Below are 22,437 nucleotides of genomic sequence, written 5' to 3'. Positions count from 1 at the left end.
AACAGGTGTTGGTGAGGATGCAGATAAAGGGGGAACCCTCTTGCACTGTTTGTGGAAGTACAAACTGGGGCGGCCACTCTGGAGAATAGTAGGGAGGTTCCTCAAAAAACTAAAAATAGAACTACCTTATGATCCAGCAATTGCACTATTAGGTATTTGCCCAAAGGATACAAAAATACAAATTCAAAGGGGTACATACACCCCAATTTTTATAGCAGAATTATGAACAATAGCCAAACTATGGGGAGAGCCGAAATGTCCATTGACTAATGAATGGACAAAGAAGAGGTGGCATATATATATATATATATCAGAGAAAGACAAATATCATATGATTTCACTCATGTGTGGAATTTAAGAAACAAAACAGATGGACATATGGGAAGGGGTGTGGAAAAGAGAAGAGAAGAAAGCAAACCACAAGAGACTCTTAATAGGGCAGGCACATGGGCGGCTCAGTTTGTTGAGTGACTGATTTTTGGCTCAGGTCATGATCTCACAGTTTGTGAGTTCGAGCCCCGTGTCGGGCTCTGTGCTGACAGCTCAGAGCCTAGAGCCTGTTTCAAAGTCTGTGTTTCCCTCTCTCTCTGGTCCTCCCTGCTCATGCTCTGTCTCTGTCTCTCTCAAAAATAAATAAGTATTAAAAATGAAAAAAAAGGAGACTCTTAATGATAGAGAAGAAACTGAGGTTTAGCAGAGGGAGGTTGGTAGGAGATGTGCTAGATGGGTGATGGGTATTAAGGAGTGTACTTGTTATGATGAGCATTGGATGTTGTATATAAGTGAAGAATCACTCAGTTATACTCCTGAAACCAATATTTCACTCTATGTTAACTAAAATTTAAATTTTTTAAAAAAGGTAAAAAATTAGAAACTTCTGATTTTTGAAAGAAACCTATTAAAAGAGGGAAAGTGCAAGCCACCGGCTTGGAAGACGATACGCTGATAAGCATTTAGGCTGGATTGGTGCTTCTAATGGGCATACTGGAACCTGTCCTTTGGTGCACATTTTATACATTTCTCCTGGGTATAATGTAAGAGTGGTTTATTATATAAATTAGTGTGATTATGGTATAGTATAGCACAGTTATATAGTGTAGTGAATATGATATTCATACCATAGAATATTATACAATGAAAATGAACAAACTACTATTATAACACTATGAATGAATCTCACAAAAGTAATGTTCAGGGGAGAGAAAGGCAGCTGCAAAAGGGTATCTTTTATTTTTATAAAGTTATAAAGTAGAAAAACAAATCTATGATGATAATTGCCAGACAGTGATGACCTTCGATGAAGAGGCCAGCGACAGCACACAACACAAAGGTGTTTCAATGTGATAAAGCTTTGAACTGTAGATGCTTTGAACTGTAGATGTAGATTTTTCCAAATGTATGCTGCACTTCAATAAGACAATTATTATAAAAAAGAAAATAGAGTAATAATCATCAATTGTGGAAGTAATAATCATCAATCAATTAGGAACTGATAGAGCTGTAAGCTACAGGTGATCCAAAAGAATCACTGAATTTCAGCTAAAAAAATTACCTGATGCAACTATACATATTTCTATTAAGGAGGACATTTATTAGTATACTAACCTTATTCCAGATAAAACGTGTTTTATTTTTTAGGTAATTCCCATTACTTTGTTTATCAGCTGACTTTTAAGGTTTTTTTTTTTTAATTTAACCTTTTTTTAAAATTTAACTTAACTTCTATAACCTAAACCAATTCTAAGTAATTTGATGAATTGTAACTTTTCTTCAGAGCTGCTTTTTCCTGCTTAATTTTCTCACATTAAATTTTTTAGTAGGAATTATATTCTATAGTTTACTTTGACCATAAAATGAAAAGTTCAGAAGCACCTGCGTGGCTCAGTAGTTTAGGTGTCCAATTCTTGATTTCAGCTCAGGTCGTGATCTCACCGTTCATGCCCCTACATCGGGCGTGGAATCTGCTTAAGATTCTTTTTCTGGGGCACCTGGGTGGCTTAGTCGGTTAAGCGTCCGACTTTCGCTTAGGTCATGATCTCGCGGTTCGTGGGTTCGAGCCCGCGTTGGGCTCTGTTCTGACTGCCAGCTCAGAGTCTGGAGCCTGTTTCAGAGTCTGTGACTTCCTCTCTCTCTGAACCTCCCCTGCTCACGCTGTCTCTCGCTCTCTCTCTCAGAAATAAATAAAATATTTATAAAAAAGATTCTTTTTCTCCCTTTCCCTCTCCTCATCCCTGCCTCTCACATGCATGCTCTATCCTTCTCTCTAAATACTAATAATAATAATAATATGAAAATGTTAATAGTTCACATGTTTAACAGACTATAGAGCTTATTGTTTTGATCTCATCTCTCTAGGGAATCTGTATTACTGCATTCTCTTTTGAGTTTGATGGAAAAATATAATGTAGACTTCACAAGTACATTGGACAATAACAAAACCATTCCATACTCAAATGTTAAGTCTTCAGAGTCCCCCCAGGGGTATAAAGATGGGCTGTGGAACACCTATAAGGAAACTACTTGTGGAGTGTCAGAGCTGTCAGATCACTTGAGGGGCAACTAGTGAGCTATTAAGTTAGAAATGATCTCTGAAAAAGAAACAAATGTAATATTGAGAATGTACTTCTAATGGGCTACTTTTCTTAGAGATTGGAATGTAGCTGAGCAGATTCCTAACACGGATGACATCCTCTACATTTAGGGGATGGCTGACAACTCTTCACACCCTCTAGGAACTGATGCCTAGAGATAATGAGTAATCTTTCCCTTATCACAATCAATGGTAATTTCCAGGTTTCCACCGATCCTAAAACACATATCTTTAATCCGAAAGCACTCAACGTTTATTAAATGGGAATAACAAACTTCACCCAGGAAATATAATTTGAGGAAATTATTAGCAGTGATAAAGCATAAGTTATATACAAACTAAGTGAGGAAAAACCTTAATGACAGCAATAAATCAGCAATAAATGAGTTACTTATTAATTATTGTTATTATTATTACTGTTATCATCAGGGAGCACTTCCTCTATGCCAAGCATCTCATTAAATTCTGTCATGCTTTGTCTCATGTAACCCTCATCACAATTCCTTGATTGTACTGGTGAAGGAGGCTTAGAAAGGAGTTAACATTTACCTGGGGTGCATGGTTCAGAAATGTGATCCAGATCATAAACCCACATTTACTTGATTCATAGCCATGCCAGCTAGCTATGTGGCAAGAACAGCAGAGTTAGACATATGTCTCCTCTTCTCTTCACATTTTGCTCCATTTTGATATGTATCTTCATTTGATGGACTTGTGAATTGCCTTAACACATCTTAAGATGGGTAGAATTAATTTGGGTGGGGGTGGTCACTTTCCCAGGTGCCGTGTGTGATGGCTATCAAAGGGCTGCTTTATCTTAGGCAGAGCCTCCTGATGACGGCCCAGAGTGGAGGAGGGTGACTCTCTGGAAGACCCTGACATCTTACGTCAAAACATGACCTTTTCACTCTCCAAAGTGTTTTTCATCTATTATCTGTTACCTTATTTTGTTCTCCTGATAGTCATATGTGTCACATAAGACATTTATTAACATCCTTATATTAGAGAAGAAATGGTTGCCACAAATGCTAAGTAATTCCTCCCTGATACATCCAAGGTAATGGTATATTAATCATGTTTTGTTATTTTCTGTATATTATCATGTTTTGACATCTTGAAACATCTTTCTGGCTGGGTAGAGGGCTAGCTAATTCTCCCTCCCAGTGCTAGCTAATTCTTAGAGACAGACAAGGGCATGTTGTTTGATAAGCAAATGAACCAACCCAAGGCTTTATCTCCTTTATCTGGTCTGTACACCCCAGGGGACAATATTCCTCTGTCTTAATCATCCCAGGGCCAGGTACCAGGCAACTAGAGCCCACCCCTATAAATCTTCTTTTTTTTTTTAAGATTTATTTATTTTGAGATGGGGGCAGGGGCATCCAGAAGGGGATAGAGAGAGAGAATCCCAAGCACGCTCCACACTATCAGCACAGCGCCCAATGCAGGGCTCGAAGGCACCAACTGTGAGATCCTGATCTGAGCTGAAGTCAGATGCTCAACTAGCTGAGTCAGCCAGGTGCTGAGATTCATTCCTATAGCCCCAAGCCTGACAAAATTATTGAGACTGGCCAATTACAAACTATTTACCCTGTCCTGCCTTGTCTTTCCCACAGAAACCTCAGCAAAGGCCATGGCCTAAGTATTCCCCCACCCACACCCACTCCTGCCTCTGATTCCTAACCAAAACCTGCTGTTTCTCATGTGTCCATGTGTGGTGAGCCGTGCCTCTTGTTTCTAGTAGAACTGTGAGTAACAGTAACCTTTCCTTTCACTGGTACTGACCTGTCCGTGTAGTCACTCAGTCACCCATACAAATGAAGACTCAGACTCCAAACAAATTTTCCCTACCTCTTTTCCTACTTGGAACCCTGCTATCTCCATCACTTAACATTCAGCCCCATACCCTGCCACGGGAGATCTGCTTTCTTCCTCACCCCACCCCATTCCTCATCACACCCCATTCTCTGATGCCTTTTCAGTCCAGGGAAAGACACAGGACATACTTTCAGCATCCCTGCCCTCTGAATTCCAATATCATCACTGTGAAAAATACCTCCAGCCCTCCTGCATCCCACCTTTGCTCACCTCCTTGACTCTGTTGGGCTAGTAGAGATTGATTCAGCATCATTCTCTGTTCTTCTTTCCGTCTCCTCTGGCTCTCTCTGCCTTTCTCTTTCTCTGTAACCTTAAACGAGTCAAGCAAATGTTTTACCTCCCGGTTGGAGGCAGATGAAAAATGTTCCACTTCACAGGGGATTTGTGAGGACTCACTACAATTTCCTGAAGTGTTTTTGAGAACCTGCCTGGTCTCGGGCAGAGGAAGCAGCCTTGACGGCGTGGCTGCGCATTTTCATTGTAAACATGGCAGCTTGTAACAGGCTCTTGTGACTGGGCTTTTGAAACAACTTCCTCAGGGTAGGAACAGACTGAAATGAAGCTGCAGTGTGGTCAGCTGTCACTTCAAAGGCAACCATAATGCAAGGAGCTGTTAGCACTGTGTTCCTTCTCGTGTCCACAGTGTTGTGAACATAAAATGTAGCAGTTCCTTTGTTCTGAATTCCTCATTTAGAGGCTTTCATCTAGGAAACCCAATGGTTAATATAGGCAAGAGTGTGTATGAATAATTTTTATGGTAAGGAAGTCATCTATGAGATTTCAGACAAAAGTTTCTCTTACGTTGTTTGGTTCAAAGAAGTAACTTGCTAATTTATATCTATAACTTTTCCTGTGACATGCACTCTAGCTCAAAATATATTGTATAGTCAAAATGTGGTTGAGGGACACTAAAAAGAGCATATGATGCTACCCAGAAGGTCCATCTGGGTACCTTGCAATATACTATCTGAAGCAGGAGGAAGGATTATATCTACTGTGGCAGAGAGCCCGAGACACTGTTTTCAAACTGGAATCAGGAATGAGTCCAAGAGGTTTACGGGGCCGCGGATGGCAGCACCCTTAGCCCAAATCTTGAGAGTGGTGGGGTGGTCAGGACGTTGAAGTTGCAAGCCCCAAGATTAATCTTCTGCTTCTATTCCTTATTACTCTTCGCCATATTGCTTCACAGAATCAACTTACATGTACAACCATGGCAGAAATTAACTGCCATGGCTTGAATGTTTGTGTCTCCCTCAAATTCAGATGTGGAAATCCTAACTCCCACATTGATGGTATTAGGAGGTGAGCACCTTTGGGAGGTGCTTAGGTCGTGAGGGTGGAGCCCTCATGAATGAAATTAGTATTCTGAGAAAAGAAGCTCCAGACAGATTCCTAGCCTTTCCACCATGTGAAGATGCAGTGGGGGGGAGGAGGTTGGCAGCTATGAATCAGGAAGAGGTTCTCACCAAAGCATGACTGTGCCCGTACATTGATCTTGGGTTTCCCAGCCTCCAGAGCTGTGGGCAATAGACTTCTGTTGTTTATAAGCTACCCAGTCTGTGGAATTCTATTATAACAGCTGAAGGAAACTAAAATATCAAGTAAAATACTTTTTTTCCTCTAGCCTTGAGCTGGGTGGATAAGGTCATTTGACAGAGGAAGATATGAGGAACGAAATTCAGAAATGTAAACAGTTAAATCAAGCTAGCTCCAACCAGAGTCATTTCCCTTGGGCAGGACAAGTCCGTAGATGATTATAACCTGACAAAATCCCTTAGAGGAAATTCAAAGAAACCCAGCACATGTTTGTGTGTGTGTGTGTGTGTGTGTGTGTGTGTGTGTGTATCCTAGAGAAGCACCTAGCGTCCACTCCATGAGCACCATTTTAGAAAATCTGTTTTATCTGTGCCTGTTCCTTTTCCTCCCCTCTCGTTCTCTGTCCTCCCGAATGCTAAATTTTCTGAACACATAAGTGACACCCAGGGCAGTCACAGCTGTTGCATACCACAATTTTATGTCACTCAGAGGTAACAGGGGCACTCATTTTTAGCACATTTCAAGAGAAAGTATTTTACTTGGTACTGACAGTAGCTCAGTAGTGCATTGAATTCCCTCTCACAGACACAGGGACCTGCTGCCCAGATCAAGTGGTGACATGTATCACTTGCACACAGAGGTGTGTGCAGACAGGATGGTCTGAGAAGCAGCCTCATGGAAAGAAGCCAGTCAAATGTGATCAGATCATCCAAAGGAGGCACCATCCACCTGTGGGGCTGACAAGAGAGGGTGAATCCAGGCATGAAGTTCATTGGATATAATTGAAGAAGACTAGCTACAGGAGGAAATTTAAAACAGGGTAGGTTGAGGAAAGAGCCTGACTTAACGCCTGGCTCTATGTCTGCTCTCTGAGAAATTCTGGCTGTGTCTCAATCTATCTAAACCTCAGTTTCCTCATCATGGACACAATGACAGCTTCTACCTCAGATGTTACGAAGCGAAATGTGATGATGCATGCAACACACTTAATACAACACGTGCACAGAGCTTAGGCTCGTTCTATTCCAGCTGTTAGAATTACCAATACTATTATTGCTATTGTTATTTACCCTAAAAGAAGGGGAGGATGGCTGTATCCGTTTTCATAGGGTGTCCATGAACTTGGTGTGGCAAGGAGGGTTGAAAGAAATCCTATTTGGGCAAGTACAAGATCCCAGCACATGCTGACTTTCATCTGCCATCCCCATGTCAAAAATGAGGAAATGGAGGTAAAAGGAGGTTACAAAACTTATGCAGGGTCACATAGAAAAATATCAGAGTTCAAATTCAAGACTGAGTAGTTTTCTCTGTCTCGATAGCTGAACATTTCCAACATAACCCAGAGCTTCTTAGAGTCATCCACACGCACTCCTGGAACTTCCCGGTTAAGGCATCTCCCTTTTCAGTTTCTATCTTTGTCCTCTTCTCACCCTAATAAACTAATAATCAGTCTTCAGGTTGTAGCTCCGATGTTATCTTACTGAGGACTTCTGAGGCCTTTTCTAAGATTACCAGGAAAGGGGGTGTCTCCCACCCTTGGACTCACCCTGGATTTGGGGTTTTGTTGAAGAAGACGGTCCACTCATTTACACCACCAGCGCTCTTAATCTGAGGTCTGGGTGGAAACAGAGGGAGGTCTATGAATCATGCATATGAACATACACTGGGACAGAAATGCACACATGCACGCATAGCAGTAATTTTTTATGTGATTTTTTTTTCCAAAACGCCTTAGTGAATACATTATTTCTACGTCTATTACATACAGCTGCTCCTATAGACATGCTCTGTATTTTTGTCACTGTTGGCATATGTCAGAAGGGCTTTCCACTGGTGGGAATTAAGAAATATGTGCCCTCCATTATGATGATGAGCATCTGTCCCTGTTTACCTCAGAATTGGCTTAAGTTAGGAAATGTCAAAGAAAATAATAAGGAAGAAGTCTCAAATATCTTTTGGCTTTGTTTCCCACTATGTGTGACATAACATGAAAGCCTGAGTTGTTTTCACAGGACACCATTCTTGTGAGTGGAAGGAACATGAAACCAAAACTGCTGGACTAGTATCTCATAATTTTTGTTCCAAAAATTTACTAGTGTAGATCTTTTCTAAGAAAAGAAGACTAGACTTGAAAAGGCAAGACTTTACCAAAATCGGGTGTGCCCTAATGAATCAGCCTGCTCTTAAAATAACAAGAAAGTAAGTGGTAAAGCTGGGTACCCCAGAAATGGTCAAGTTGGTTTGTGGTTTGGGGCAGAGGAGACAGGTTAAAGCAGTGACTCCAAAAAAATTAAATTATTCCATGATGGTCGACTTTAAAAATAATGTTTTGAGGCATACGATGGAGGAATGGGAAGCTGCTTTATGCATCCAGCTGATGCCTTCAGAAATAAATTCCTATTTAGCTAGTCCATTAGGAATTTCAAATCCATCAATATCTTTGAAATGCTGAAAAGTTTCTTCTACAAATACAACTCATTGGGTAGTTTGTGAATAGACAGAACATCTGTGGTGCTTGTGACACAGCTTAAAGGAAGACTTTTTATGCAGTAAGTTCTACACCCATTGCTTTCTCTGGCCCTGCTTGTCTAGAGTAAGGTATCAATTTTGTTAATGCTGGCGCCTTGAATCATTGCCTTTTCAAAATGTTTTCTCATGAAATGAAAGCAGAATATGAACTCCTTCTCTTTTACAAATCTATGATACAGAAATATGCTGACGACTTGAAACTCTGCAACTCTTTGAAGTACTTCTGATCAGACAACCTGAAAATTGAAACATGAATTCTTAATCTTCCCTTTGCTGACATCAACAGCATCCCCTTGCCGAAGATGAAACCCAATGATGCAGAGCCGATGGAAATTAAACAACATAAATCCACTATCCATGTCAGATAATCTTGGAATATCTTGGCATTCTCTTATCATAAGCCCCCTGTGTCTTTTGTGAACATGGACTGATTCTGTTTGCTACAACATGCCGTTGTGAGCCCAGATTTTTAGCCTGTGTCTAAAATAGCAGAAAGTCCACAGAAAGGTACATAGACACCATGCCAGACGCTACTCAGTAATTTCAGCTTCTCATTCAAGCCAAGGGAGAGATGCCTTCTCATTGAAATTTATTTTTTAGTAAAGACAAAGTATGGTTTCATTTCATTTGCACACGTTGGATTTCTTTCTTTCTTTCTTCCTATTTTTTTAGAAAGTTGTCTGAAATTAATTTTGTTTGTAAAGAAGGATGGAAAAGGCACAATTCTTTATAAAAGTATTTTAATCTAATGCAACAAAAGCAGCTATATACATAATTTTATCATTGTATACAAATATCTCTGAGAAGAAAAGCTAGCTTTCACCAGATTCCCAAAGCCTCTATGATACAAAAAGAGTTAAGAATAATAACATGAAGTTAAAAATATCTTGAGGTCAGAGAATCTTTATAACCTGCTCCCCTTTCCACAGCACCTGGGAGAGCAATTGCAATTAATACCCAGTATGTTGGTCATGGTTGTTATGGTTTTCCCATTCCCTAAAGGATGTTGACAAGAGACAGAGTTGGCTGAATGAGCAGGTACACTCATGAATTTTAATTTTAAAACTAAGTGCAAATCTCTATTCCTTATCAAGAGAAGGAATAAATCTTCGTTATTAAATATCTTATGGTCTAGAAAAGGAAAATCTGACTGGAGGATGTAAAATGAAAATTTGTTTCCTTTCATTGATACTCCATGGTGAGGAAGCATGTTTCTTTACTTGTACTGCACTTCCATACTGGATTCAAAGTCAAAGTCTTTAACACTTAAAGTAAGCATCATTAGGGTATTGATATTTTATGGGCCATATTATGTCCCTTCAAAATTCATATATTGAAGTTCCCCCACCCCGGCACCTGAGAATGTGACTTTATTTGTGGACAAGATCCTTGCAGAGGTAATTGAGTTAAAATGAGGTCACTAGGGTGGCTTCTAGTCCAATATGACTAATATCCTCACAAAGAGGATGTTTGGGCACATACAGGGATGGATGGAAGACACAGGGAGAAGATGGCCATCTACAAGCCAAGGCGAGAGACCTGGAATAGACCCATCTCTTATGCCCCTTAGAAGAAACGAATCCTGCTGACTTCCTGACCTGGGACATCTATCCTCAGAACTGTGATAAAATAAGTTTTTGTTGTTTAAACCACCCAGTCTGTAGTACTTTGTTATGGCAGTCCTAGCACACCAGAACATATAAACAGAATAAATCCCAGGAACTCCAGACAAAGCCAATGAAAATAGGCCAGGGGGACTCTGGAAATAATACTAAGAGGAGACACAGAAGCAGATATGATTATTAATCCCTCTGACCACTGCCTAAGGAAGGAGAAAGCTCTTTAGATCTAACATAGACCAGCAGCTCAGAGCTTCAAAATTTTGAGTACCTCCATCATACATTAAGTCTGTTAGATAACGTGATGGAATTCGAGTCAAGATTTGTGAAATTTTTTTTCGTGCACAGAAGTGTAAAATGTAAAATCCCAATGGAGGGGTAGAGGAAGACGAGGAATTATAAAAGCAGCCTGAAAAGTAAGTCCTTACTTTATTGGGCTCCGGCTATAATTGACTTGGCTAACCCACATCTGCTTCTTGCACAGCAAGTCTTCAGTTGCTTTTCACTGTCCTTATTCCCACCTCTGGAGGAACATGGGTGTTTCCTGGCTCCTCTCCCTTTACACCCTCTCTTGGTTTCAGGTATCACCTTAATGGCCTTAGACTCCTGGTGTCCTTCAGGTTTGAGTTTGCATCCTGGCTGTGCTTTTTATTTCCTGAGGGTTGCTTTGGGCAATCTGATCAGTCTTCCTGAGGTCTGAGTTTCTTTAGATCATAACAGTATCACCATCACAGGGTGTTATGGAGAGTGAGTGACAAATTGCCTGTAAGCTCTTAGCATAAGTGGCCCAGAGCAAGTGTGCAATACATGAGAGCTGAATTAAAAATAACAACAATACAACAAACTGGTGTATGGTACTTACTATGTGCCAACGTTGATCTAAAAGCTTTACACATATCGACTCATTTAATTCTCACAACAGATTAGGAAACTGCGGCCCAGAGAAGCTATGTGACTTGCTCAAACTCACAGAGTCAATAATGATGAATCTTCATTACTCAGGTAGTCTGGCTCCAGACACTATCTTCTCAAAATATTAGGCATACTATATCTCTCCGACTATTACTATTCATTATTAATGACATAGCCCTACTTTCTCCCTTGAGCTTCCAAATCATATGGCTTAAAAACAAAAATAAAGGGGTGCCTGGGAGACTCAGTCAGCTTAAGCATCTGACTTTGGCTCAGGTCAGGATCTCACGGTTCATGAGTTTGACCCCTGCATGGAAGTCTGTGCTGACAGCTTGGAGCCTGGAGCCTGCATTGGGTTCTGTGTCTTCTTCTCTCTCTGCCCTTCCCCTGCTCACTTGCTCTCTCTCTTGCTCTCTCTCTCTCTCAAAAATAAACAAACATTAAAACATTTAATAAAAATAACAATGACAACAAACTACCTAGATAACTTATAATCACCTCAGATGCAACATGCTCAAATGAGTCCCCACACTGCTCATCATCCCTATTCCTTTCTCGGGAGTGGGTGGCATCGCCCAGCCAGAAACCTGATGTCACATCAGACTCCTTGTCTTCCCTAACCCTCCCACACCCAAGCAATCTATTGATTTCTATTTCTATCCTTTCCTCTCCATCCCTAAAACTTCCCTTGAAGTTTAAGCCTTCATCTTCTCTGCTCTAGTTAACAGCAACAGCCTTTTAACTGGTTTTTCTGCCTCTAGGCTCAAAGACCCTGTATCTCCTTACCTCACCTCCTCCACAGATTTTTCTAAAAGTTTATTTATGCATTTTGAGAGAGAGGAATCAAGAGAGAATCCCAAGCAGGCTCCGAGCACTGTCAGCACGGGCCCCAAGTGGGGACCCAGTCACGAACTTTGAGATCATGGCCTGATATCCAACAGTTGGATGCTCAGTTGGGCGCTCAACCGACTGAGGCACCCAGGCATTCTCCACAGATTTAAAATACAAATCTGACCATTTCAATCCTGCCTAAAGGATTAATTTGGAGTTCATTAGTATATTCCAGAAGACCCTCATATATGACTGCTGTCTACCTCTCCAGCCTCAACTCCCCCTCCTACCAAGTCCCATACCTCCCTGAACTTGAGCATTCCCCAGTTGCTCTCTTCATCCCGCTCTCCTTCCATCTGTCTGTCTCTCTTTCGGTCTCTCTTTCTCATACACTGTGGTTTTCACAACTAGTATATTAGAGTCTACATTTTTAAAAAATGATTCAGTTTATCCACTCAGAATACATAAAGCAATCACAGGAAGATAAGATCGCTAACTTTCCCACCCACCATTTCTCTCGCTGCCAAAACACCCACCAAATTAAATTTGTTACTTGAAGAAAAATAAAATCACTTCAAAACCAGTCTTATAAGTGAGCAAATTTTTTAAAAATCATCTCTCAAAGACTTAAAACTTCTAAAACAACCACACACCAGCAATTATTTATATTCTGTTTTTAGCATCTTTATACCTCATGTTTTATGTGAAAGATAAGAGGAATGATTTTCTTCTAGTGACATAAGGGGCTAACCTGTGACCAGTTATCCCTTCTGTTCCCTGAAACCAAACAGCTTCAAGGACATAGGGATGGAATTGTTGAAAAAGCCTTGGGGCTGACACTGTTATGCTCCTGCCCCTGGTGTTGTCAAGATAAAGTTTATCATTGTGTGTCACAAATGTCAGGATGATGCAAACTTCTAGTTTCTTCTAGCCGATTCAGGCTTCCTCTTTCTTTGTTTTTGTTTGTTTGTTTGTTTGTTTTTTTAATGCTTATTTCTGAGAGAGAGAGACAGAGTGAGCAGAGGAGGGTCAGAGAGAGAGGGAGACACAGAATCCGAAGCAGCCTCCAGTCTGTGAGCTAGCTGTCAGAATAGAGCCCGATGCGGGGCTCGAACCCACCATCCGTGAGATCATGACCTGAGCCGAAGTCGGACGCTTAACCGACTGAGCCACCCAGGTGCCCCGGCTTCCTCTTTCTTTGAATGCCAGTTTCTCTTTTAAGCCATAAAAGCTATGTATTGAAAGTACAGATTAAGCTGAGTGCCACTTGATCACCTGCACTCTGGGTCTGGCACTCAGAAAAATTCTCGGTAGTTGGTAGATGCTGCTGTGAAGGAAAAAGAAGAAATCGGAAGCAGTCCTAAGTTCTACGTGACAGGTTATTTCATCTCCTAACCTTACGGGAGGCCAGTATTGTGTAATGGCAGAATGCACAGTCTTGGAAGTCAAGGTCACCAGGGTCTTCTCTGCAGCTATACCTATGTGATGCTGGGGAGTTACTTAACCTAAGGCTTCATTTCCTCATGTGAAAAAAAAAAATTAAATGTGAAGTTGTATGTAAAACATTATAATGAAATATTGAATAACAATGGAAGCTATTCTTATTTATGAAGAGTAATAGGGCAGCAATTGACAATTTCAGGAAAGCTAGTTCTTAACATCATATGGGAGTAAGACATTTCTAAAGTTTTTAGTCACTGAAATTTTCTCTCACCGTTCAAGGATTTAAGTTTTGTATATGATGCAAAAAGTATACTTTTGGCTGCTCAGCTTTCAAAACTGTGTATATACTACATATTATAATCTTAATAATTTTTCTACTTTTATAAAATGATTAACCCAGAAATCTCTTTTACCTCTGATCTTCAATTACTACCTGTAAGAGAAAAATAAAATAATCCGTAATGACATAGTCCCCCAAAATTACATAATTATATATTAACCCAAGCCCATCCTTGTCCTTATGTCTATGATTTAGGATTAGCAAGTTGGTGTCGGGGTAGAAATACATTTCAGTAAAAATCATATATGCCACCTTCTACTCTCAAGTTTGTTATTAAAAATGTGCTGGAGTGAAATAATTGGAAACCAAGAAAGTGAAAAAAAGATGTATTAACACAACGTGTTAAAAATTTTATGGGGTCTAATCAGAAAAACAGCACATCAGGCAAAAGACAGAAACTCCTAGATGTACTGATTTTTTTCTGACAATAGTCGCGCACTGACGCACTGTGATAGAATTAGGCAATTTGTTTTCAATGAAATCGAACCTACTTATCCTTTTTAAGTAAAGAACAATTATAAATACATATTATTTGAATATAATATTCCTCAAAATGAAATTTTTAAAGCCAGTTTTAGATTCCAAATATAAACTCAAATCATCTAATAGAGGGAAATCTCTGGAACGTATATGAAGCCTTCAAATAAATAATGATCAGTTTCCAAGTACTTACCATTCTTATGACAAGCACTGCACTAGCTGACTTTTGTTTCTTTTTTCTAGTCTTCTCAAAAATTAGCTTTTCACATTTGGGGAAACAAAGTCAGAGAAGGTAAGAGATTAGCCCAAAGTCAACAATTGGCTAATGTATAAACTGGGATTATATTATTTTTATATCCTCTTACTAAGGGTTAGGCTTCCCCCGAAAAACTACTGTCTTATTTTATTTAAAAGATACTTCTTACAAAAGAGTTATTTGCGAAAACTTTATATGGCTGTACAGTTCACGAAAAAAATGGGGTATTTGATGAATGAGGAATTTGTAGTCCTTCGTGACTAAGATACTTTTAAAATATACTAATGATCATTAAAGCCAAATACCACTTGAGAAATAATAGGCAGAAGAAATAAAGTGTTCTTTTTAAACTTGGTCTTTGCTTTCCCGTTTCATATTATAATCGGTTGATGTTTGAAAAGGTCTGTGTTCATTTTCAGAAATGGCAACAATCTCCTAAAAATAAAGTTTGAGCATAAATGAGAAACTAAATAAGCTTTATTCTTTAAAAAAAGAAAAACGTCTTGGCAAGAAAAAAGAATGCCCTTAACAAACTATGAAAAAAACATGAACTTTACTATTTAAGAACCAAGTTTATGAACGATTACTAACTACAGAATTTGATAATGCCCAGTGTTGGGAAAGAAAACTATCTCTCCCTCATTCACTATTGCTGACCTCCTTCATTGAAACAGACGTTTTAGAAGATAATTCTGCAATGTCTACCTACATTGAAATGTATACCCTTTGCATTAGCAATTCCACTTCATCCAGGCAAAAGTGTGCTCACACACACACACACACACACACACACACACACGTTAACTAAATTTTTAATGGAGGAGAAGAATCTTGAGACAATGAAATGTCCAACAAAAAGAACTTGAAAAGAATTGCCAGATAGAGCACAGTGGAGTAAAGTGTGGTTGCTACAGATACTCCAAGTACATTGTCATGTGGGAAAGGCAAGTTATAGACCATTAAGGATACCATAGGCCTATTTATATTAAGTATATTGTTAAATTAATTAACAAAAATGACCTTAGACTGATGTGGCTCTATTGCTGTGGCCGCCTATAGAGGCAAACCAAAATCTACACCTACAAATGCCTCACAGTTACAAAATTAAAACACTAAGGACAACCAATCATAAACAGCCAATAGGTGTAAAGCTTTAACCAATCAATAATTTCCTTTCTTGCTTCCCTTCTTTCTCTGTATAAGACTTTCCCCTGGTCCCTGTCTGTGGAGTACTCCTAACCACTTCTGGTTTAGTGCTGCCTGATTTGATTCAGGTTTTGCTCAAATAAACTCTTAACATTTTTTTAAGTTATTTATTATTTTGAGAGAGAGAGAGAGAGCACCCACGCACAGGGGAGAAGCAGAGAGAGAAAGGGAAAGAGAGAATCCTAAGCAGGCTCCACCCTGCCAGCATAGAGCCCAATGCAGGGCTTGAACCCACAAAGCTGTGAGATCATGACCTGAGCTGAAACCAAGAGTCAGACACTTAACCTGCTGAGCCACCCAGGTGCCCCCAAACTCTTACAATTTTTAAAATGCCTTAGTTGATCTTTTAACAATATACACACACATTTGTTTTTACATTTCTAGGATATTTCTGGAATTACATATAAGAAACTATAACCAGGAGTTATCACTGGTAGAGCAAGGAGGGAAGAGGACTTCTAGTTTTCCACTGTGTAATTTTGTATTATTTCACCATAAGCAGCAATGACTTTGTAAGAACAAAAAAGATTTTAGAACAACATAATATAAAAGACTGTACAAGTGTTTCTATTTAACAAAACTATTAGGAGCCCCTGGGGGGCTCAGTTGGTTAAGCCACTAGCTCTTGGTTTCAGCTCAGGTCATGATCTCCCGGTTTGTGGGTTCAAGCCCTGCATTGTACTCTGTGCTGATAGTGTGGAGCCTGCTAGGAATTCTATCTCCCTCTCTCTGTCTATCCCCCTCCTTTATCAAAATAAATAAACTTTAAAAAAGAATTATTAGAGCCAGAGGCAGTGGGGTGTTCTGTCCCCACCACACTAACATCTGGTATGGAAGTGAGTGTTGTTGGGGCCCAGATGTGGAAAGAAAGGGACTTTGCAGACAGTGTGTCTCCATCCAACCCTTGGATTCAGCTCTTTCATTTCCAGCTTGGAAGAAATGTACATCCATTCCCTGGACCCTGAAAAGCTATGACAATCCCTCTTTGATAAAAACCACCAGACCAGGGCCTATAGGTTTCCTTACCATCTGATCAAGTGCAGAAAGAATCATCCTGATGCCAAAAGCAAAATGGCTGCTTGCCCTTTCTATGCTCACCACCAGGTCTCTCTGAAGGAAATCAATCATCATACCTCAAGCTATGACAATAAAAGTTGTACTGAGCAGGATGTTGTCAAACAAACCAGGAACCTTGCTCTCTGGCTGAGAGCAAATGGCATTGTCCTCCTTGGGATGTAGATTGGGATACAGATCTGGGGGAAGAGACCAGCATCCCCATCTGTCTGGGGCACAGCCAACTATGTGGCAATAATAACCACGCAAGCAACATAGTTATGAAACATAAGAGTAACTTGGTTTCACCCATGTGTGCTCCGAGTCTCTCCTAAATGTTCTGCCATGAAAAAACAACAGAAATCCATGGTAACTAAAGATCTATCTTGTCAAATGCCAGGCCCTAAAAAACCCTTGCTTCTTCCTGCCACCAGCGGATTCTTCATTTTTTCCCCTCCTAATCTAATTATACAAAGATAAACTGTGACTTAAAAAAATTTTTTTTAATTATTGGAACTTAAAATGTGCAATAATTTGAATCGTTTTGAGTGCTTTTATAGCTCCATCTTGAATCAAATATTAAACAAAGTTTAGTCACAAGGAAGTAAGTTCTATAACAACACACTTTCCTTTTGCCTCACAGGAAGTTTAAAGCCTCAAGGAGTTTACCTTAAGATCTTAATGACTTTGTATATAAGCTGTGAGGTATGCAACAGACTGGATTTGGCACATCCCAAGCAATGCCGCCATTTTGTGGCTTCATCCTTTTTGCCTCTTAGAGGAAGGCTGAGGCAAAAAGAGGAGGCAATGACATTTGAGACATCTGGGCAGATGAGTTTTTTCTTCTCTCCCACCTCCTCTCCCCACCTAATCTCTTCTCTCTCTCTTTGATTGCAAGCAGAGGAGGAAAAAAAAGGATCCAGGTTTCAATTTTATTGATGGTTTTATGTGGATTTTCACATTCAAATTCCTAACTGCTTCCATGTCAGACTTCAGCGTCATCAAAATCTATCTTGTACAGAATGATTGTGTTGAAACAGTCCAGCAGTTTTGCAGGTGAAACATATGTGAGCCCTAGTATTCTTTTGGGGAGAGAGAAGAGCCACTGAGTCCTGGAATATGAACCCTACATCCAGCGTTGAGATTGAGGTGTTTGTCAAGTTCAGAGGAAGCTTCCATTCGCTAGGTACCATAATTCAAAAAGGCCTTTCCAAAAATGACCTTTCAGTGAGAGATGCTCCTTTCAAGTTTGGTCTAAAAAACACACTTTAATGGACAGATTGCTCATTTCAGTTAATATGCACAGTATGAATTTACTTCAGAAGAACTCACAGTGAGAAACAAGATATGAACAAAGAGATGGGACACTTGAGTGGCTCAGTCAGTTATCTGACTATTGATTTTGGCTCAGGTCATGATCTCGTGGTTTGTGATCTCACAGTCTGTGTGGTCACAGAGCCTTCTTAGGATTCTCTCTCTCCCTCTCTCTCTGCCCCTCCCCCTGCGTGAACGGGTGTGCTCTCTCTCTTTCAAAATAAACATTTTTTTAAAAAGATATGAACAAAGAGGAAAGCCTTTGTTTTGTTTGGTTTAGTTGGTTTTGTTTGCTTTTGAGAGAGAGCAAGCATAAGTGGGAGAGAGGAGAGAGGGTGACAGATTCCGAAACAGCCTCCAGGCTCTGAGCTGTCAGCACAGAGCCCAACACTGACTCGAGCTCACAAGCTGTGAGATCATGACTTGAGCTGAAGTCTAAATCATGACCTGAGCCAAGGTTGAGTGCTCAACTGACTGAGCCACCCAAGCACCCCTGCATTTTTTCAGGTTTTTATTGAGCACCTACTCTGTGCCAAGAATTATGCTATGTCATAGTATCTAAAGCACATTGTCATGCCTTCACTGAGCTTTTCTGGGACTGGGGTGGAAAGGATACAGGCCAGAAGTCACTACTCTATTGCAATGCGAAGTTACATGGCAAGGAGATGTCTCCTAGTCCTCAGACAGCTACACAAAATAATATGCACCTAACTGTCCTCTTCCTTGGTAAGTCAGATACCATCTAAAAATCACTATTACTTTGCCAGCAGCCAATTTATAGAAAAACTGGGGAAATTAATTTCTTTCATGACTGCCTCATTAACAAATAGAGATCAGCATTTTGGAAATATTTCTCATGTTGTGGACTTCTACTCTTCATTTTGCCCTAATCACGCCTATGGCTTATCATTTTTCCTGTCAGCCACTTTTATGTCAGCAAATGTTTGCTATATTGAATCCAACAATGCATTTTCCTGAATGAATATATTTATCTTTCACTGCCAAAAGTTTTTTTTTAATTTTATTTTATTTTTGTGAGAGAGAGAGAGAGAGAGAGAATATGCAAGCAGGGGAGGGGAAGAGGGAGAAGGAAAGACAGAATCTCAAGCAGGCTTCACATCCAGTACAGAGGCCAACACAGGACTGGATCCAATGACTGTGAGATCATAACCTGAGCTGAAATCAAGAGTCAGGTGCTCAACTGAATGAGCCACCCAGGTGCCCCAAGAGCTTTAAAAAAAAAAAAAAAAAAAAAACACCATTTCATGTCTTCATCACTACTCGGAAAGTACNGAGGCCAACACAGGACTGGATCCAATGACTGTGAGATCATAACCTGAGCTGAAATCAAGAGTCAGGTGCTCAACTGAATGAGCCACCCAGATAAAAAAAAAAAAAAAAAAAAGCACCATTTCATGTCTTCATCACTACTCGGAAAGTACCTTAAATAATTACCCATGATCTCTTAGTAAACATCTGGTTTCTTCCAACAATATTGAATGTATCTATATAATAAACCCAATGATCTACTTTATATCTACACTCCTTTCAAATTCACTTTCTAAAATAAAAGCAGATGTGTTCTTTAATAACTTTGGAACTAAGTCCTCTGCTGTACCAGTGGAGTGGTTTTGTATGACACTTGAGAGTTTAGGGATACAATCTGTATCTAACAAGTGAATTCCATAACTTTCAACTAAGTTGCTCAATTCCTTTAGCACCTTGTGCTAATTAACAGGATGAAACTATGTTTCTATAGCTCTTCATCTTTAAAATTTTTATGTATGCCACCTTTTATGGACAATTTTGGTTGACATATCTGTTATCTCTATCAGTGTGCAAGTTCCTGAAGAGCAGGAATACCATATTATTCTCCTTTTGTCTCAGATACAAATATGATCCCTAGAGAAAATCCTGGGTCTAAGAGGAAATCTAATTTTCCTTCTGTAAATGTGATCGTATAGAAAGTTGTGTATCACATAAATTATTCCTGCTAACTCTCTCTGTTTAGTGGTCTCTTTTCTTACTGGGTTCATGGCCAAATCTTCTATGGCAGAAGTCTACAGTTTTGACATTCCGCTTGACAACAGCAATACAGGTATCTTCCTACCCAATAAAACATTTCCATCTCCTTCCTCCTACAGACACTTACGGAGTTAGTTCTAAGGCCAAATGCTTTCCATGTATTATATTCGTCGATCCTTTCAAGAATCCTAAAAAGTATATATCAATGCTATTATATAGAATAGAAGGTTAGTTCTTTCAGGCTTATATAGTGAATAAATGTTGGAGGCTGGGATTTGCCCTTATAACTGTCCAGCTCCAGAATCCATGCTTTTTCCAATTTGCCTTGCAGCCTCCATTCTTTCTAAGTCCTGGTCATCTGACAGCCATTTATGTATTCTAAGTAAACTAGTCCATATGTAGTATCCTTTCCAGATCATTATCAAATTGTCTCTTCTCATGGCTTACTTATGAAAACATGGCTTTGAAAATAAAATTGTAATTGGAGCAGAGAATACAGGACAGGGCTAAGGAAAAGGGCAACATCGGTCCAAGAGGACCTAAATTGTGAAAAGTGGCCATGCCAACTTCCACACTTAAAATTCTTTAGTGGTGGATGCCTGGGTGGCTCAGTCTGGTAACTGTCTGACTTGATTTTGGCTTAGGTCACTATCTCACAGTTAGTGAGTTCGAGCCCCACATCAGTTTCTGTTCTGACAGACCATAGCCTGTTAGGATTCTCTCTCTCTCTCTTCCCCTCCCTTGCTCATGCATGCTCTCACTCTCTCTCTCTCTGTCTCAAAACAAATAAGTAAATTTTTAAAAATTAAAAAAATAAACATTTTAAAAAAGATATTTTACAAAATTCTTTAGTGGTTCCCCATTGCCTTTTATTTGTTTAGTGGACTCGTTTCTTTCATGACATCCTTGAACTTTTTTCTCTGGCACCTCCAAATTCTTGTTGGTATCCCAGAGCATGCTGAACTTCTAGAACAGCATTTATCACAGACTGTTTTATCATTTTCCACTGTCAATATCTGTTTTCTTCAAATATACAAGAAACTCACTGATGCAAGAATCATGCTACTTCACATTGAATCTGTGACTCTTAATACCAAGCCTGGCAGAGGGTAAACACTCAGTAAACACTTCACGAAGGATGGGAATGCATGCTCAGATGAAGTAAGGCCATTCAAGTACACAAGACTGTCAAAGACCATCAAGAGTGGAAGAAAATTAGGCTATTGTTTGTACTTATTCTGAATACCTATTAAACCATGTACAAAGTTGACAGGATAATCACAGTTTAAAGGTTACCTTTTTATAAAATATAACTCAAATTATCAACATGAAATGGCTAAAATCCATAACTCTGTGCTAGAGACAGACAAATACACTTAGGATATTACATTTTAAAAGATAAATTTTATTACTGTGGCACCTGGGTGCTTAGTTGGTTAAGCATCGGACTCTTGATTTAGGCTCAGGTCATGATCTCCCAGTTCATGAGTTTGAGCCCCACATTGGGCTCTGTGCTGACAGTGTGAAGCCTGCTTGGAATTGTGTCTCTCCCTCTCTCTCTGCCCCCCCTTGAAATTGTCTCTCTCCCTCTCTCTCTGCCCCCCGCCCCGTGTTCTATCTCTCAAAATAAATAAATAAAAACTTCTTTTAAAAAGTTTATTACAATAATGATTTCTTGACATTTTTATTACAAATTAGAAACTACTTATAAAGACATTTATTTGCAGTGAATTGGAATTATTTAAATCTTCACTTTTCTCAGAGAAAAACTAGGCCTCTAAGTGTTACAGACCTCACATTCACTTGTTGATAGACTGAGCCAAGAATATAACAGATACCTGTTCCTTCTATATATACATTCACAGTATGTAAGATATTTGCTATAGACTCATGGTGATTAGAAAATATAAAGTTGGATGTCATCTTACAAAACAAATTCTCTGTAACATTAATAACCAATATTCTATTTTGATTTTCAAAATCAAAATGTGGTATCAATGGATTTAGTAGTAACACTGTCCTGACTACAATTTTGAAAATTAAAGATGCTAGCCAACATATCCTTTGCTTGTCAATTAATAATAATCTCAAGTTCAATTTGATCATGAAAAAGAACAATCTGTGATCATAAAATCAAAATACTATCTTGATCATGAGTTTTGAGTCACATTTCAAATATAGATATTCAAGTATATAGACATTATCACTTGGCTCCAAAAAATAATATAATCTAGCTAAATTATTAAATATAAAAATGTGAGGGGCATCTACGTGGATCAGTCGGTTAAGCATCCAACTTCAGCTCAGGTCATGATCTCACGGTTTATGGGTTCAAGTCCCTCATCGAGCTCTGTACTGATGGCTCAGAGCCTGGAGTCTGCTTCAAGGCCTACGTTTTTCTCTCTGCCCTTCACTGACTCTTTCT

The 22,437-nt window shown here is 39.4% G+C and overlaps 1 long non-coding RNA gene across 2 annotated transcripts; it reads right to left on the bottom strand.

Moving 5' to 3' along the window:
* Positions 1-1,268: 1,268 nt before the first annotated feature.
* Positions 1,269-14,407, bottom strand: LOC120236716. 2 transcript variants are annotated; one of them, XR_005529751.1, is made up of 5 exons: positions 14,352-14,407; positions 13,752-13,771; positions 7,551-7,619; positions 4,679-4,778; positions 1,269-1,406 (listed from the first exon to the last, which is right to left on the bottom strand). It is a non-coding gene; the product is annotated as an uncharacterized LOC120236716 (long non-coding RNA). The 2 variants fall into 2 exon arrangements; XR_005529750.1 differs by having other exon boundaries at positions 1,269-1,401.
* Between the last annotated feature and the right edge of the window lie 8,030 nt (positions 14,408-22,437).

The sequence above is a fragment of the Hyaena hyaena genome, unplaced genomic scaffold (genome assembly GCF_003009895.1).
Source record: "Hyaena hyaena isolate Hyena2069 unplaced genomic scaffold, ASM300989v1 scaffold_161, whole genome shotgun sequence".
NCBI lineage: Eukaryota > Metazoa > Chordata > Mammalia > Carnivora > Hyaenidae > Hyaena > Hyaena hyaena.
Note: the sequence above shows the minus strand (reverse complement) of the source record. Positions and strands in the feature narration are given on the sequence as shown.